This window comes from Rhinatrema bivittatum, chromosome 6 (assembly GCF_901001135.1).
Source record: "Rhinatrema bivittatum chromosome 6, aRhiBiv1.1, whole genome shotgun sequence".
In the NCBI taxonomy this organism is placed as follows: Eukaryota; Metazoa; Chordata; class Amphibia; order Gymnophiona; family Rhinatrematidae; genus Rhinatrema; species Rhinatrema bivittatum.
Genome location: NC_042620.1, coordinates 67,245,723 through 67,261,507, shown reverse-complemented (window position 1 = coordinate 67,261,507; position 15,785 = coordinate 67,245,723). Strand labels below are relative to the sequence as shown.

The following is a 15,785-nucleotide window of genomic DNA, read 5'->3' as shown; positions in this document are numbered from 1 at the left end:
ACGGTCACCGGGTGGTTGGCCCCCTCAAGCCATTGTCTCCATTCTTCAAAAGCGAGCTTAATAGCGAGGAGTTCTTTGTCGCTGATGCCGTAATTGCACTCCGCAGGCGAGAATTTCTTTGAAAAGTAAGAGCAAGGCATCAGCTTGCCTGAAGCATCGTGCTGACTGAGGACGGCCCCTACTGCCTGAGTGGAAGCGTCAACTTCAACAATGAAAGGGCGCTGTGGATCTGGATGGCGCAAGCAAGAGTCATGTAAAAAGGCCTTCTTTAATTCTTCAAAGGCGAGGCAAGCGGAAGCAGACCAAGCATGAGTGTTAGCGCCCTTGCGAGTAAGCGCCGTGAGCGGAGCCACCTTTTGGGAATAATGTGGTATAAAGTGTCTGTAAAAGTTGGCAAAACTAAGAAATCGTTGAAGAGCCTTTAAGCCCACTGGCTGAGGCCATTTAGCGATAGCTGCAACCTTCTCTGGGTCCATTCGAAAGCCAGAGGAGGAGATGATGTATCCCAAGAAAGGAAGTGTCTCGCACTCAAACTGGCACTTTTCTAGTTTGGCATATAAATGATTGTCTCTTAAGGCGTGCAAGACGCGTTTGACGTGACGGCGATGCGAGGTGAGATCTGGAGAGTAGATCAAGACGTCGTCGAGATAAACGATGACAAATGAGTGGAGCATTTCTCGCAGTACCTCATTCATAAGGTTTTGGAAGACAGCTGGGGCGTTACAAAGCCCGAACGGCATTACAAGGTATTTGTAATGACCGTCCCGGGTGTTGAAGGCTGTCTTCCACTCGTCCCCGGGACGAATACGAATGAGATTGTAGGCTCCACGTAGGTCAAGTTTCGTGAAAAGTTTAGCGCCCTGAACTCTGTCCAACAGTTCAGAAATAAGAGGAAGTGGGTACCGATCCTTCTTGGTGATGGTATTCAATCCTCGGTAATCAATACATGGCCTGAGGGTGCCATCCTTTTTGGCCACGAAGAAGAAACCTGCCCCGGCTGGGGAGTGAGATGGCCGAATAAAACCCTTAGCCAGATTTTCAGAGACATATTCCGACATTGCTCGCGTCTCGGGTATAGACAAGGGATAAACCCTGCCTCGCGGAGGAATTGAATTTGGAAGCAGGTCAATGGCACAATCGAACGGATGATGAGCTGGAAGAAGCTCTGCCCTCTGTTTAGAGAATACATCCGCGAAACTCTGGTAATGAGCTGGCAGTTCCAAGAGAGTCTGGCAGAGTGGAAGAGTTGGTTTCAAAGGCACTTTCAAGCAGTTCTGAAAGCAATAGGAGCTCCACTGAGCGATTTGGAGAGAGTCCCAGTGAATAATCGGAGCATGTAGTTGTAACCAGGGAAGACCTAATACTATAGGGTGCACCGATTTTTCCAGTAGCATAAAAGAGAGTCTTTCGGTATGGAGTATTCCAGTCTGAAGCGTGATAGGTTCGGTGATCTCAGAGATGTCTCCTGATAAAGGAGTTCCTTGGATAGAGGTGACTCAGAGCGGAGGCTTCCGGGGTATTGTAGGAAGCCCCAGTTGACATACCAAGTCCTTTAAAATAAAATTTCCTCCAGCTCCTGAATCGATAAAGGCTAGAGTCTGGAAGGAACCTCCTGGGTACTCCAGGGTGACAGGTACCGTACATTGAGGAGCAGGATTAAAACAACCTAGAGAGATCTCCTCCCTCTTCCCTAGGTTCAGGCGTTTTCCGGCCTTACGGGGCACTGAGCCAGCAAGTGACCCTTGGTACCACAGTACAGGCATAATCCAAGGGTGCGCCGTCGCCTCCTCTCTTCCTCGGTTAACGGTGTTCGCCCAATTTGCATGGGTTCTTCAGAAGAATTGTGAGTGGGAGTAGACTGTGGTTTGTGAGGAGCGGAGAGAGACCTTGAAAAGGTGGGCGCCAGGGAAACCGGTCGTCGAGGCGGACGACCCTCCTTAGCTCGCTGTTGTAGCCGCCGATCGATTCTCCCAGCCAAATCTATCACCTCATTCAAGGTAGTGGGAATATCCCGTGTCATCAGTTCGTCCTTTATACGACTTGCGAGACCCTCCAAGAATATGCCTCGCAAGCAGTCGTCTTGCCACCCCAGCTCCATGGCTAGGGTGCGAAATTCAATAGCGTAGTCCGCTAACGAGCGTGACCCCTGCCTTAACTGCAAAATTTCCGTAGTAGCGGTAGTCTGGCGTGCTGGTTTATCAAACGTTTGTTTGAAATGATCCACGAACCTTTGCAGATCTTGGAGTAAGGCATCCTGGTGTTCCCATAGAGGCGAGGCCCAGATCATGGCCTTTCCGTCCAGCAGGGACAAAATGTAGGCCACTTTGACAGCATCGGAAGGAAATTGTCCCGGCAGTAAAGTAAAACGAATGAAGCACTGATTCAAGAAGGCCCTACAAGTCTTGGCGTCCCCAGAGTAACGCGTCGGAGCCGGAAGTTGGGTCTGTATGGACGGGTGAGGTACCGGTGCTGGAAGCGGAGGTCATACCACTACGTCCAGAGGCTGAGCGTCCACACGACTCGCCAGTCGATCCACAGTGGCAGCCAAGACCTCTATACATTGCTGCTGCTGCTGGATTCTTTGGGCCATTCCCGGGATGGCCTGCAGACCGGGAGTCTCCGCCGGGTCCATGGCCTTGCAAACTGTTGTGAAAGAGAGTTTGTTTTAGTGAACCCTTGGCCCGGCTGTCTGAACAGAGGAGTCCAGACGATGGAAAAGGAGCCGGGAGGCAGCAAGGATCTGGCGTGGAGGAAGGAGTGTTCACCCTGGAAACCCGAGACCCCCCCAGGAGGAGCCCGTAGGGGTCCGGGTCGCTGGGACTTAGGAGGTCCGGTGATCAAGGCTGGCGGCAGACGAGAAGAGTCGAGCAGAGGTCCGATGGTCAAAGCTGGCGGCAGACGAGAAGAGTCGAGTTGAAGTCCGGTGGTCAAAGCTGGCGGCAGACGAGAAGAGTCGAGCAGAGGTCCGATGATCAAAGCTGGCTGCAGACGAGAAGAGTCGAGTTGAAGTCCGGTGGTCAAAGCTGGCGGCAGACGAGAAGAGTCGAGTTGAAGTCCGGTGGTCAAAGCTGGCGGCAGACGAGAAACAGGAAAAGCAGGAGTGGATCCAAGGAGCGGAACTGGAACAAGCAGGGATGAAACAAGGCAGGAAGCACAGGAACAGTCACAGGAACAAGCAGGAACTAGGCACGGCAGGAAACACAGGAACAAGGACCGGAACAAGCAGGAATGGAGTCAGCTGGATCCAGGAAGCAACTAAGTACTCACAGGAGCGACCTCGTTGCAAGGCAAGGTAGCAGAGACTGAAGCTGCCTTAAATACCCAGCTGGCTCAGACGTCAGAGAAGGGGGCGGTTCAGCACTTCCGGGTGCTGGACCTACAAGAGCCGTCCCTTCGCGCGCGCGCGTACCCGGCAGGGGGGAGGAGTCAGCATCGGCCTCGCCGGCGTCTCCACGAGGGAGACGCCGCTGCCACGCGGCCGAGCAGGCCTGAAACTGGAGCGGAGCGCGGCGAATCAAATGGCCCCGGCACGGAGGTAAGAGCCCGGTCGCTAGCCTGGTGACCGGGATAGCAACACATGATATAGCTCTATTGTGGCAATAACATGCAATTTTGGGGCCAGAAACTCACTCCTATTACAATAAGATGCTTTACATGACATTTTCATGCATGCATTCTTCAAATCTATGCAAATCAGCTTATGCTTACAAAATCTTATGTTAATGAAATAACATGGCTGACTTACAAATTTTCAGCCACGTAATTTTATCTACACCTTTCTGAAAATCATTAAACTACTGTGGGAGCCCTGAGACCCTAAAGCAGATCACGATGATCCTGCCACTATAGACTTAAAGAATGTTGCAGCCCAACACAGCACCCCCTAGAATGACTCCAAAAATCAGTGTAGGAGAGTCATATTAGCCTCCCCCTCACCTCAGAGCCAGCAAAGTGGCCATGCAATAATATCTCCCCAGCCACCCAGCTCCATAGTTATCAAAAACCCCTCCCAAATAACTACACATTCCTGCACACACTTTTCCGATAGAAAATTAGACTAGTAGGGCCCCCCCAACATTTTATGCACTCTCTTTCCAATAGAAAATTAGGCCATTAGGGCCCCCCCCCTCAACCCACCTCACCCTCCACATGCCAAAAATAAAAAAATTACAGTAGTGGCCAGGTGGACCCCCCAGCCCCAGCCCCAGCCCCCATTATTTCAAAATAGACATATCAGCAAAGGAAAAGGGCCCACAGCACCCACTATCTTCTGGCCTGGTCAGTGACATTTTGGAAAATGGTGCTGACCTGACCTTGCCACTGTCACATGATAGGGCAATCCAGGAGCCTGGACTGAAGCCACATAGCCCATACCTCTTAATTTGATTTTTGCAGTCTATATGCAGAACATTGCATTTTTAAGCATCAAATCTTAGCTGCCATATACTAGATCATTACTCGAGCTTCGCTAGATCCCTTCAGGCTGTCTATCTTCTTTCAGATTTTGATATTATCAGCAAAAATACAAATCTTTTCTGGCAAACCTTCCACAATGTCACTCATGAAAATGCTGAAAAGAAGTGGTCCCAGGACCATTCCCAACAGGACACTGCTATTAACACCCTGTCCTCAGAATGAATTCCATTTTCCACCACCCTTTCTCACCTCCCACCCAACAGTTTCTAACACAGTAAGTCACTTTAGGGACCATTTCAAGGGCATTCAATTTATTTATATGTTGCCTATTAGAGATGTGCTTCATTTAAATATATTGGTTTGGGCTTTGGATCAGGCACTCCATGGAAAATTTAGGTTTCCCACAGTTTGGATTTTTTTTCGGCAATTTTTGATGAAGTGCATTAGTGCGCACTAATGAGCTTTACTGCGCACTAACAATCAGTAAGTGCGCACTATCTCCGCATTAGTGCGCAGTGCACCGAATGAGATAGTGCACATTAGCTAGAAGTTAATGCGCATTAAGGCCCGTTATTGCACAGTAACAGGTTAGTTAGTGCGCCCTAATAGAACTTACAGCGCACTAAGGGCCGGTTCAGAGGGAACTTTCCTTCCATCCGCCCGCACCTTCCCTTCCCCTACCTAACCCACCCCCCGGCCCTATCTAACCCCCCCCCTACCTTTGTCGGCAAAGTTTCGCCTGCTGGAAGCAGGCGTAACTTTGCGCGCGCCGGTCGGCTGCCCCGCTCCGTGTTCCGGTCCCGGGGGCTGGTCCAGAGGCCACAGCCATGCCCCCGGAACGCCCCCAGACTGAAACCATGCCCGCGGCGCCACCCCCTAAACGCTGCATCTCTCGTGGCACGCCCCCCGACACACACCCCGACACGCCCCTCCATTCAAGCCCCGGGACTTACGCACATCCCGGGGCTTGCACGCGCCACCGAGCCTATCCAAAATAGGCTCGGCACGCGCAGGGGAGGGTTGGGGTAGGTTTTCGGGGGGTACGCGCGTATCCTACGCACGTACCCCTTTGAAAATCTACCCGTAAGTATGTAGTAGGTGTGTTGTAACTAATATTAGTGTGCACTAAAAAAGGCTACTTAAAAATTTAAAAGTATCAATTCAGATGAGTTTGTTAGCTACAAAAAAGTGTGCACTAATTGGTATTACTGCGCACTAAGAGATATGCAGTACACAGTAACTCCATTAGTGCGCACTAACACAAATTACAAAATTTGCCAAAATTTCAGCAAAAACCGCTTCATATATTGGCGCTACCGAATCATGACTAATTAGACAATATCGGTCACATTGTCTAATTCATGAAAAAAGAATGCACATCCCTATGCCTATGCAGAACCATGTGAAAGGTCTAATGAAATCCAAATACAGCACATCTAGCATTCAACCCTGATCCAGCTCTCTCACTATGCCAAAAAATTTGATATGCTGTGTCTGACAGAACTTACCTCTGGTAAAATCCATACTGCCTTGGATCTTGCAATCTAACTGTCCTCTTTAACAGCAATTCCATTACCACAGTAATCAGACTAACCAGCTTGTAGTTCCCAGCCTCCTAATCTCTTCCACTTTTGTGAATAGGAACCACATCCGCCTGTCTCCTAACTCTAAAGGAGCACTGAAAAGGTCAGCCAGTGTTGCTGCCAGAACTTCTCTAAGATCCCTTTATACCCTTGGATGATTCCCATTTGGCCCCATTACTTTATCTGCTTTGTTTAGTTAGCTCCTGATGAATACATTTTTCTGAAAAGCAATTTAAGTTTTCATCACTTGAAATCTGTGTTGTTTTTTTTTTTTTTTAATGTGGTTCTAACCTTTCCACAGTGAACACCAAACAGAAATATCTGTTACGTCATTTTGCTTTTTCCTCATCCACCTCTCAATATTTCTCCACCTCTAGGACTCACAATGCCATTTTTGCACTTCCCCCTATCACTAACATATCTGAATTAAAGTCTTGTCAAAAAGCCTTCATTTGCAGCTTAAAGAGTTGGGAAGGATGACTTTCATTTTGATGTGCAGCAGCAGCAGCACATCCAAGCTCCATCTGTAAAACAGAAAACAAAAAAAGTAAAAGAAAGAAAGAAAAGAAAACAAATATCAAGTACTTGCAATCACTCTTATAACCACACTTTTTCCTTGCTTGTTCTCCCTCTGATGTTCTTCGTAAATTAATATCCATTACATTACATTTCATCATTAGTACATAATTATATTTGTCTCTTTAAACAAGAAAAGTTAGGCTTAAGGCAATGCTCTGATACCAGCATTAAGAACGAACTGGAATCAGGGCAGTGCATTTCAGAAATCAGTATTAGAGATTTCAAAAATAATTCAGATCAAAATTGAAGCAGATTTTCCATTTGTATCAAATTAATAGGATTTAAGAAAACTTTTATCTGCAGAAATGTTCTAGAATTAGTAAGAGAAATTCAACTAGATTCAATACAGATTGATCAAGGATTCACCACATTGCAGGAATCCAAATCAAATCTGCTTGTTGCAGACCTTCAGATTTGGCAGATCCACACATGCTCTCAATCAGATTCCATGACTTTGAGGACTCCACTTTTATTTCTGTTTTAAACGAATAATGACAAACCGTCAGATTTCTTGTGGGTTTACTGGAGGATTTGCTTCTCTTTTAACAGTTCACACATGTCTACTGAGGTTGCATTGAGAGACAGATGATGAGTGGATAGGCAGAAGGCCAGGTTTATGACTGGAGTTTTAAACACTCCTGTGTTTCAGTTAGAAAACACCACAATTTGACAAAACACATCATTCTGTCTCCTCAAATTCTGTCCATACTCAGAATAATAAAAAAGAGAAATATACTTTAATGGTAAATATAAATCTGCAGAGCTTTGCCTTGGCCTACCAATTTTGGATGAGCTTTTGATTAATCGTAATGTTGCACAACAGCATGGTATAATTCTTCAGTGTGATGTTGTGAAATAGAGTATTGCCACCGTTATTTTATCTGGTTTGCTTTTATATGACAGGGTTTATTGTGCGTTATGTTGTAGTTCATTCCTCCTTCCTCAGTACCCACTGATGTGTAATTATGACTTGTCTGAACTGGAAGAGAGAAAGAGCAGTAAGTGAAAGAAAATCTACAAGAACCCTTGATTTATGATGCCTAATCTACCCACTTAACTTTGCTTCAGGCAAACTCACCGTATAACCTTCTTACGATTAGCACTGTTACAAGTTATGGAAGATTTACTTCGTAAAAGCTCCAAGACATATCTTAATGATTTAGTTATTATATCAGGTATAGTAATAGATTAATTCCCTTATAAAGAACTTATTCAAGGAAAATCTATGTATTTATATACTATCAAAAACAACAGTTTTAGTGTGTTCTTCATGTACAGAATCCTGCTGACAGAGAGCAAGAAATGCTTCTATTAGACAGTAATATAGATTTGGCAAAATGACTTGGTGTTTATACTTTATAAATGTATTGTGACCTACTAGACCTGGTTTTCCTTTGTAAGAAAGCAAGGCAAGAAATACTATGGATTTTTAAGAAAGGTCATTATACAAAAAGTGATCAGTAAAATAATGCAAAAATAGATTAAAACATAGCTAAATTTAAGTATCAGCTAAGCTTGACTGAAAATAAGGCATAGAAAAGTATAGCTAATTTCAATAGACTGTAATTGTTATGAATCACTCTGCCCGTGGGTTCCCCCGCGTTGTTTTTTCTTCGCCGATGCGGCAGGACGCCGCCATCGGCTTGCCGATGCGGCCCGGAGGCTGCCCTGCATTGTCCTGGCTTCCGCGGCCAGAGCCGCGGCCTTCTTCGGGGCTGGGACCGCCCCCGACGCTGACTTCTTCTTCGCGGCGCTAAGGCCGCAGCCCCGGGCTGGAGTAGCGGCTGGAGCCGCCCCCGGAGCCTCCTGCAGCGGCTGGAGCCGCTGCCGACATCGGGCCTGCGTACCAGGCCAGCCCTGCCTTTTCTTACGTATCTATGTCGGTGCAGGCCGCTGTCCGCGGTCCTGCACAGCTCCTGCACTCTCCTTAGGCGCCGGCGCACGCCCTTCTTCAGGTGGGGCCCTTCTTCTGGTGGGGCCAGACACAGGATGTGTCTTGGCCCCACCTTGCTGACTGTTTCCTGTACCAGCCCTATAAAGGGCTGCTCCGTCTGTTGTTCCTGGCCTTGCATCGTCATGGAGTGTTCGCTCTGGAGGCTCCTGCCTGGCAGGCAGGAGCCTGTGTAAGGTCTTCTTGTCTCGTGGAGCTCCTCATCGTGCTGTCTTCTCGTCACACCATGTTATGTCTTCGTGCCTGAGGTCCTCGTCCAGGTGTCTTGATCCTCTACGTCCTGGTGTTCCTGCCTTCCATGATTTTCCTTCCTACGTCTCGCCTTTAATGCTCTCGAGCCTTCTGGTCCGGTAGGCCGGGGGTCCTCAGATGCAGTTCTCCTGAGTGGACTAGCCTGCTGGTGGATGATTGTCCTGTGCTCCTGAGCCATCAAGTCCTGGTTGTGTGTTCCTGTGCTGTCCTGCTCCCATCGTGGTCCGTGACCAGCCTCTGGGGGCTGTGTAGGGCATGTACTGGGACAGGGTAGTCCGCGACTCAATCCCGCGGGTGGCCTGAGTAGGGCGCCCTGAGAGACAGTGTCATTTTCCATGCCTTGTGTTGTCTATGTGGATGTCAAGTGTCTTCGCCATGGATGCCGTTGCATCAGCCATGTGTCCTCGCCATGGATGCCATTGCATCAGCCATGTGTCTTTGCCAAGGATGCCATTGCATCAACCCCGAGTCTTCGTCCATGGATGCCGTTGCATCAACCCAGGTCTTCGTGCCATGTGATGCCGTCGCATCAATCTTCATGTCTACATTTCAAGGTCCGACTGCCTTCAACCTCAGGCCAGGCCTGCTGCTCCATGCTGCTCGCAGCAGGTCCGAAAGGGCCTGGAATGGTCGGAGGACCATTCAACTTCCATCATCCTCTGATGTTGGCCATGGGAGCTTGCCGGCCTGGTCGAGGGCAAGATTGTTCAGCCATGCAGAGCCACCCTCAACCCTTGGCTCGGTCCTGAAGGTCTGGGTCGGGCTGAGGCCCATGGGCACACGAAAAACACCGTTCTCAACAGAATGCAAGGCCTGTGAGGCCACTCTCAACAGTAATAACATAGGCACCCAGGACTGCCTAATCTACTCACACACACCCTCCTTCATAAAGCCTTCCAAAACCATTATTGTTCAATAGATACATACAGATATATAATATGGATATGAAGGGCCACAAGTCTTTTAAAATATACAAATATGCAACTATACTTGATCTGAGCCAATGATACATAAAAAAAAAAAAAAACCAACAGCCACAGTTAGCCCATTGACTAGTGTTAAGAGCAGCTTAACCTTCAGGAATTATCCAGTGAAACACTGCAATCATTTCACCCTGCCACACTAGCAGAGCTACCCATGATGTGTACAATTAATTGTGATGCTCATACCTACATCACTATCATTCAGTGCAACAGCCACCAGTCATTTTATTTATTGCTGTCATCTGGTCCAACAGCCCCCAGTTTCACTGACCGCTCACCAGGGTTTCCCTGTGCTGTCTGCCAACAGTTGGAAAATTTGGATTCACACTGCCCTGACCCCAGTTATGATTTGGGTATCGTGACCCTCTTTCAAATTGTAACATGAAAATCAAGCAGAAATCTTAACTATACATCAAATGATAATAAGATTGTGGGTGGAAATATTAAATTCTGCCTCAGAGATAGCAAAGGAGGAAGAATGTTATTCTATTCCTCCTTTTATCCCTGTCCAACCCCTCGCATGGCAAAATATCCAACCAATGACCGGGATTTTCCCATCTCTTGATATGGCCAGTGCAGGGACTGTTCAGGGCTGCTGCTTCCATTAGGCAAATTAGGTGGTTGTCTAGTCTGCCAAAATCTGGGGAGAGTCAAAATGCTACCAGCAGGAGGCCCAGAGGGTTGTTATGCCAGAGCCAATAACTCCAAAGAAGGGAACATTTTGCTGTAGCTCCCACAATAAGTAAGTTGGGGTAGGATTATGCATGACAGAAGGTTCAGTTAGGGTACCAAATACTCTTGCACTGGTCCAGGGACCATTGGCCACAATCATCTCACCTCAATCCCAGCAACAACTCGTCGGGTCAGGAAATGATTAAAGGCTGGGCCTGGTACCATTGTTACAGCAAATAGAATTTGGCCCAGCCACCTCGTCATTGTAATAAACAGGTTAGTACATATAGGTAGTTTTCATCCAGTCTAAAAATTCAGCAAATAATTGATTTTTTGCACCTGAAATAAATTATGTGAAATAAACTATCGTATTTCCAGGATGTTTCTTATGTGCTTTGCTTTTATCCTATGAGGTTTTTACATTCACTGTTTCACGTCAGACTATTTTTTCCAGTCAGGCACTCTTGGGATTTAATCTTGCAATTTACTGGCTCTAAGCCAAACACTACCAATGTACTAATGGAGAAATTTCTAAAGGAGAGCTAGTTGCTGGCCAGCTTTAAGACGTCTTCATTTCTCACCCCTTACTCGTATATTATATTGTCCAGCAAAAAATAGAAACAGCTTTTTCTTCTCCAATAAAACTTGCATTTTATCTAGGTTCATGTAAATTGAGAAAAAGAGCTTACTTACTGAAATATGCTATCAAATCATGTTCTCATATGGTCCAATAAATGTCTCTTTTCTTAATATAAATTAATATAAATTATGCATACCTTGTTTCTGCATATACTCTAAACAGATCTAATGATTCTCTAACAGCTTTATTATATTGTTAATGAGTACTGTATATACATATCTTCAAGATAATGCAATTTTAGAGATGTCAAAAGTAAAGACTTTTCCTTCTGCAAAGTATTTCATCAGGGCTTTGTAATTTAGATTGAAGACAATGGCCCTATGATACCCATTGATCAGTAAGTTGTATAAAATATTAAACACTAGTCTACTTTTTAAATTAGTGGTCATACCACAGATACTCCATAGTCCATCAAAAATTAAACTATATATGGAATATACAGTATCTGCTATATTTTTAAAATCCTAGTCAAAGCTTAGGCACTTATATTTCAGATTAAAATGTCAAAAGAATTTTGGAAACTAGCTTTTTGTGTGCCAAAGTTCAACAGAAACCTAGAATTTTATGATCGGCTATGTAGGTGTGTTAGAGATTTGGTACAGGAATGCCCAGAAGCAAGATTTTCTTCTTTTTTTTTTTTCATTATGTGGGATTTCAGGATTAAGTTTCTTTAATGTTTTATTTGGTTTGGTTTGTTGGACTGAAATATAATATTAAATTATAAAAAAAAATCCCCCCTCCCCCCCATGACTAAGATACCAAAATACCCTAAAGACAAGTGCCATTTACTGCTTTTAAAACACAAAAAAAGAAAAAAACATATCTCTAAAAAATGATTGTTGCAGACCAATGATTAAAAGTGACCCCCGAGCGGTGGAAACACAAGTGAAATTTGTGATCTTGTTAACTGTGGGGTTGTATGATGGTCCATAGCGTTTAAGTATGAAACATTAATGAATAAAATAAAGAAATTAAACTCATGGTTTTTTTTTTAATTCACCAAAACTGTTTGATACATTTCAAGTAATAAGTATTGGATACAACGTGTTCCTACAAACAATTATTGTTCATTGATCGATGGACAACCTTTACATGTAATGTGGGTATTTCACTAATTTTGGTCTGGAAAAAAGGCAGAAACTCAATGGGACAACGTTTATATCTTTAGACATGACCAACTTAGCGATGCAATTCAAAGCGAGTTATTATTTTCTGAAGACGGGTCTGTACCTTCCTGTTCAAGATCGTGCCGATGGCCATATGACAGGGGCTGACCAATGGCACCGGTAGCTCCTGTGACATAGTAGGTCAAAGGCTATCGGCGCCATTTTGAAACTGGCACCGAGGGTGTGAGTGCAGGGGATGGCTCCCAGCCCCCCCGCTGGACCACCAGGGAGTTTTGGTAAGTCTTGGGGGGGTCAGGAGGGTGGGGGGTTGTTGTTAATTTATTTTTAGCAGGGAAACAAATAGGAATCAAATATCAACATATCGGGGCGCCATACGGCCGAATGCACCATATCTGCCCCCAATGAATCCGAATTCCGAATGCAACGTATGGCATCCCTCTGCATAACTCTACAATTTACCACTGGCTTAATCCTGACCAGTCTGATAAGAAACCCAGATATGTTACTTTCAATTTCTCTGACAGCTCATTGGGTAGCGACGAAGAGCCGACATTGGGGGATCAAACCCGACAGCCTCCATACAGGGGCCAAAACACATGAGGAAGGCGGCGGGGAATGAGGAACTACAAGAATGTGTAATGGGGTCAGCTGGGATCCAGTCACAGTTTCCAGCAAACAATTTTTCACCATAAGCCTTATGGAGGGACCCAATATATCCTCAGTGGTGATTAATATTTCAGGGTGTGTGCTAACCCTGACTGAGGAACTTGTGTTAAACAAAGGGTTGAACTATGTCCCCACACAAAAGCATGATCCATTTAAATTCTAGGGATGTGAATCATTTTAGGACGATTAAAATTATCGTCCGATAATTTTAATATCGTCTTAAACCGTTATGGAACACAATACAATACAGATTCTAACGATTTATCGTTATAAATCGTTAGAATCGTGAGCCGGCACACTAAAACCCCCTAAAACCCACCCCCGACCCTTTAAATTAAATCCCCCACCCTCCCGAACCCCCCCCCAATAACTTAAATAACCTGCGGGTCCAGCGGCGGTCCGGAACGGCAGCGGTCCGGAACGGGCTCCTGCTCCTGAATCTTGTCGTCTTCAGCCGGCGCCATTTTCCAAAATGGCGCCGAAAAATGGCGGCGGCCATAGACGAAAAGATTGGACGGCAGGAGGTCCTTCCGGACCCCCGCTGGACTTTTGGCAAGTCTCGTGGGGGTCAGGAGGCCCCCCACAAGCTGGCCAAAAGTTCCTGGAGGTCCAGCGGGGGTCAGGGAGTGATTTCCCGCCGCGAATCGTTTTCGTACGGAAAATGGCGCCGGCAGGAGATCGACTGCAGGAGGTCGTTCAGCGAGGGTTCCGGCGCCTCGCTGAACGACCTCCTGCAGTCGATCTCCTGCCGGCGCCATTTTCCGTACGAAAACGATTCGCGGCGGGAAATCGCTCCCTGACCCCTGCTGGACCTCCAGGAACTTTTGGCCAGCTTGTGGGGGGCCTCCTGACCCCCACGAGACTTGCCAAAAGTCCAGCGGGGGTCCGGAAGGACCTCCTGCCGTCCAATCTTTTTCGTCTATGGCCGCCGCCATTTTTCGGCGCCATTTTGGAAAATGGCGCCGGCTGAAGACGACAAGATTCAGGAGCAGGAGCCCGTTCCGGACCGCTGCCGTTCCGGACCGCCGCTGGACCCGCAGGTTATTTAAGTTATTTGGGGGGGGTTCGGGAGGGTGGGGGATTTAATTTAAAGTCGGGGGTGGGTTTTAGGGGGTTTTAATGTGCCGGTTTTTCGATTTTTCGATTTTTAACGACCCGCAGGTTATTTAAGTTATTTGGGGGGGGTTCGGGAGGGTGGGGGATTTAATTTAAAGTCGGGGGTGGGTTTTAGGGGGTTTTAATGTGCCGGTTTTTCGATTTTCGATTTTTAACGACCCGCAGGTTATTTAAGTTATTTGGGGGGGGGTTCGGGAGGGTGGGGGATTTAATTTAAAGGGTCGGGGGTGGGTTTTAGGGGTTTTAATGTGCCGGTTTTTTCGATTTTTCGATTTTTAACGATTTTTCACGATATTTTACCCCCCCAAACGGCAACAATACGATTCCCTCCCCCTCCCAGCCGAAATCGATCGTTAAGACGATCGAGGACACGATTCACATCCCTATTAAATTCCACTGTGACTTCTTTAAGCTTATTAGACAACTCCAACGAAAAGCTTTCTTGTCTAGATGTCCACCAAATCCAACCATTTCTCTTGTTAAACCCAAATCCAAATGGAGTCCACCCCCACCGGAAGATGCCGCTGTGAACACTTTTCAGGAATTGGTCTTGCATGACGTTCAAAGGATTGAGGGAACCAAACAACACATGTTTTTCAACATGTCTCATCCATAATCATGAGCACTTCACCAGTTGAAGAACAGAAAAGACATAATTATCAAGTCCGCAGACAAAGGAACAGTGGTGGTTATGAGCACAACATCCTATTTACATGAGACATACCATCAGCTATTGAATACCACATTCTACCAAGAACTGACAGAGGACCCCACACAAGATATTATGAGTGAAGTTAAAGAAATTGTTGAGCGAAGCCACGAGCAAGATTATCTTACCAACGCTGAACGTGATTATTTGATTAATAAAAATCCCAGGATACCAGTTTTGTACCTTGTACCCCAAATTCACAAAACCTTGATAAATCCACCAGGAAGTCAGATTGTGTTGGCCAAGGAGTTGGCGTGGAACCCATTTCCATATTTCTTGATAAAATTCTACAGCCCTTTGTTCCATTGGCATGCCACCGTTAAAGATACCTCCAGTATTCTTCAGTTCTTGGACACTGTAACATTACCTCAAGATTGTTTGTTAGTCATTATGGATATTGAATCTCTGTACACTGTCATCCCACATGATCAAGCAATATCAGCAGTTACAGAGGTACTGAAATCACGTCCTCAACCACAGCGCAAACCCACTGATTTCATCATTGAAATGCTAAACATGGCTATGAGTAAAAACTACTTTATGTTTGAAGGAAAGTTCTATCTCCAGATTAGCGGAACAGCCATGGGGGCTGCCATGGCTCCAGATGTTGCGAACATCTTCGTTACAGCATTTGAATCCCTTTACATCTATGACTGTGCATGGAGTCAACACTTGCATTGTTGGAAGAGATACATAGATGACATCTTCATCATATGGGACGGCCCCCAATCCGATCTTATGAAATTTCATTTCTGGTTAAACACGCTGGACACATGTCTTAAGTTCACCATCAACATTCATCACTACCAGGTAGCATACCTAGACTTACTAATTACTAAAGATGATCAGTCTTTGAAAACCAGTATCTATTGTAAAGCCAATGAACACAATAATTTGATTTAGTATGACAGTTTTCATCCAACTACTTCAAAACCAATCTCCCCATAAGCCAGTTCTTGTGACTGAGAAGATTATGCACAGACCGGGCAGACTATAAAACCCAGGCCAAATAGAGGCAGATCATTTCCTACAGCAAGGATACCCCGTGACTTGTGTAAAATCAGCATACTGACAAGCATTGTATGCTTATT

The 15,785-nt window shown here is 45.9% G+C and overlaps 1 long non-coding RNA gene across 2 annotated transcripts; it reads right to left on the bottom strand.

Annotated features, from left to right (window-relative positions):
* Positions 1-6,298: 6,298 nt before the first annotated feature.
* On the bottom strand, positions 6,299-9,918 carry LOC115093204. 2 transcript variants are annotated; one of them, XR_003857221.1, is made up of 3 exons: positions 9,856-9,918; positions 7,358-7,557; positions 6,299-6,523 (listed from the first exon to the last, which is right to left on the bottom strand). It is a non-coding gene; the product is annotated as an uncharacterized LOC115093204 (long non-coding RNA). The 2 variants fall into 2 exon arrangements; XR_003857222.1 differs by lacking the exon at positions 9,856-9,918 and adding an exon at positions 9,709-9,798.
* Between the last annotated feature and the right edge of the window lie 5,867 nt (positions 9,919-15,785).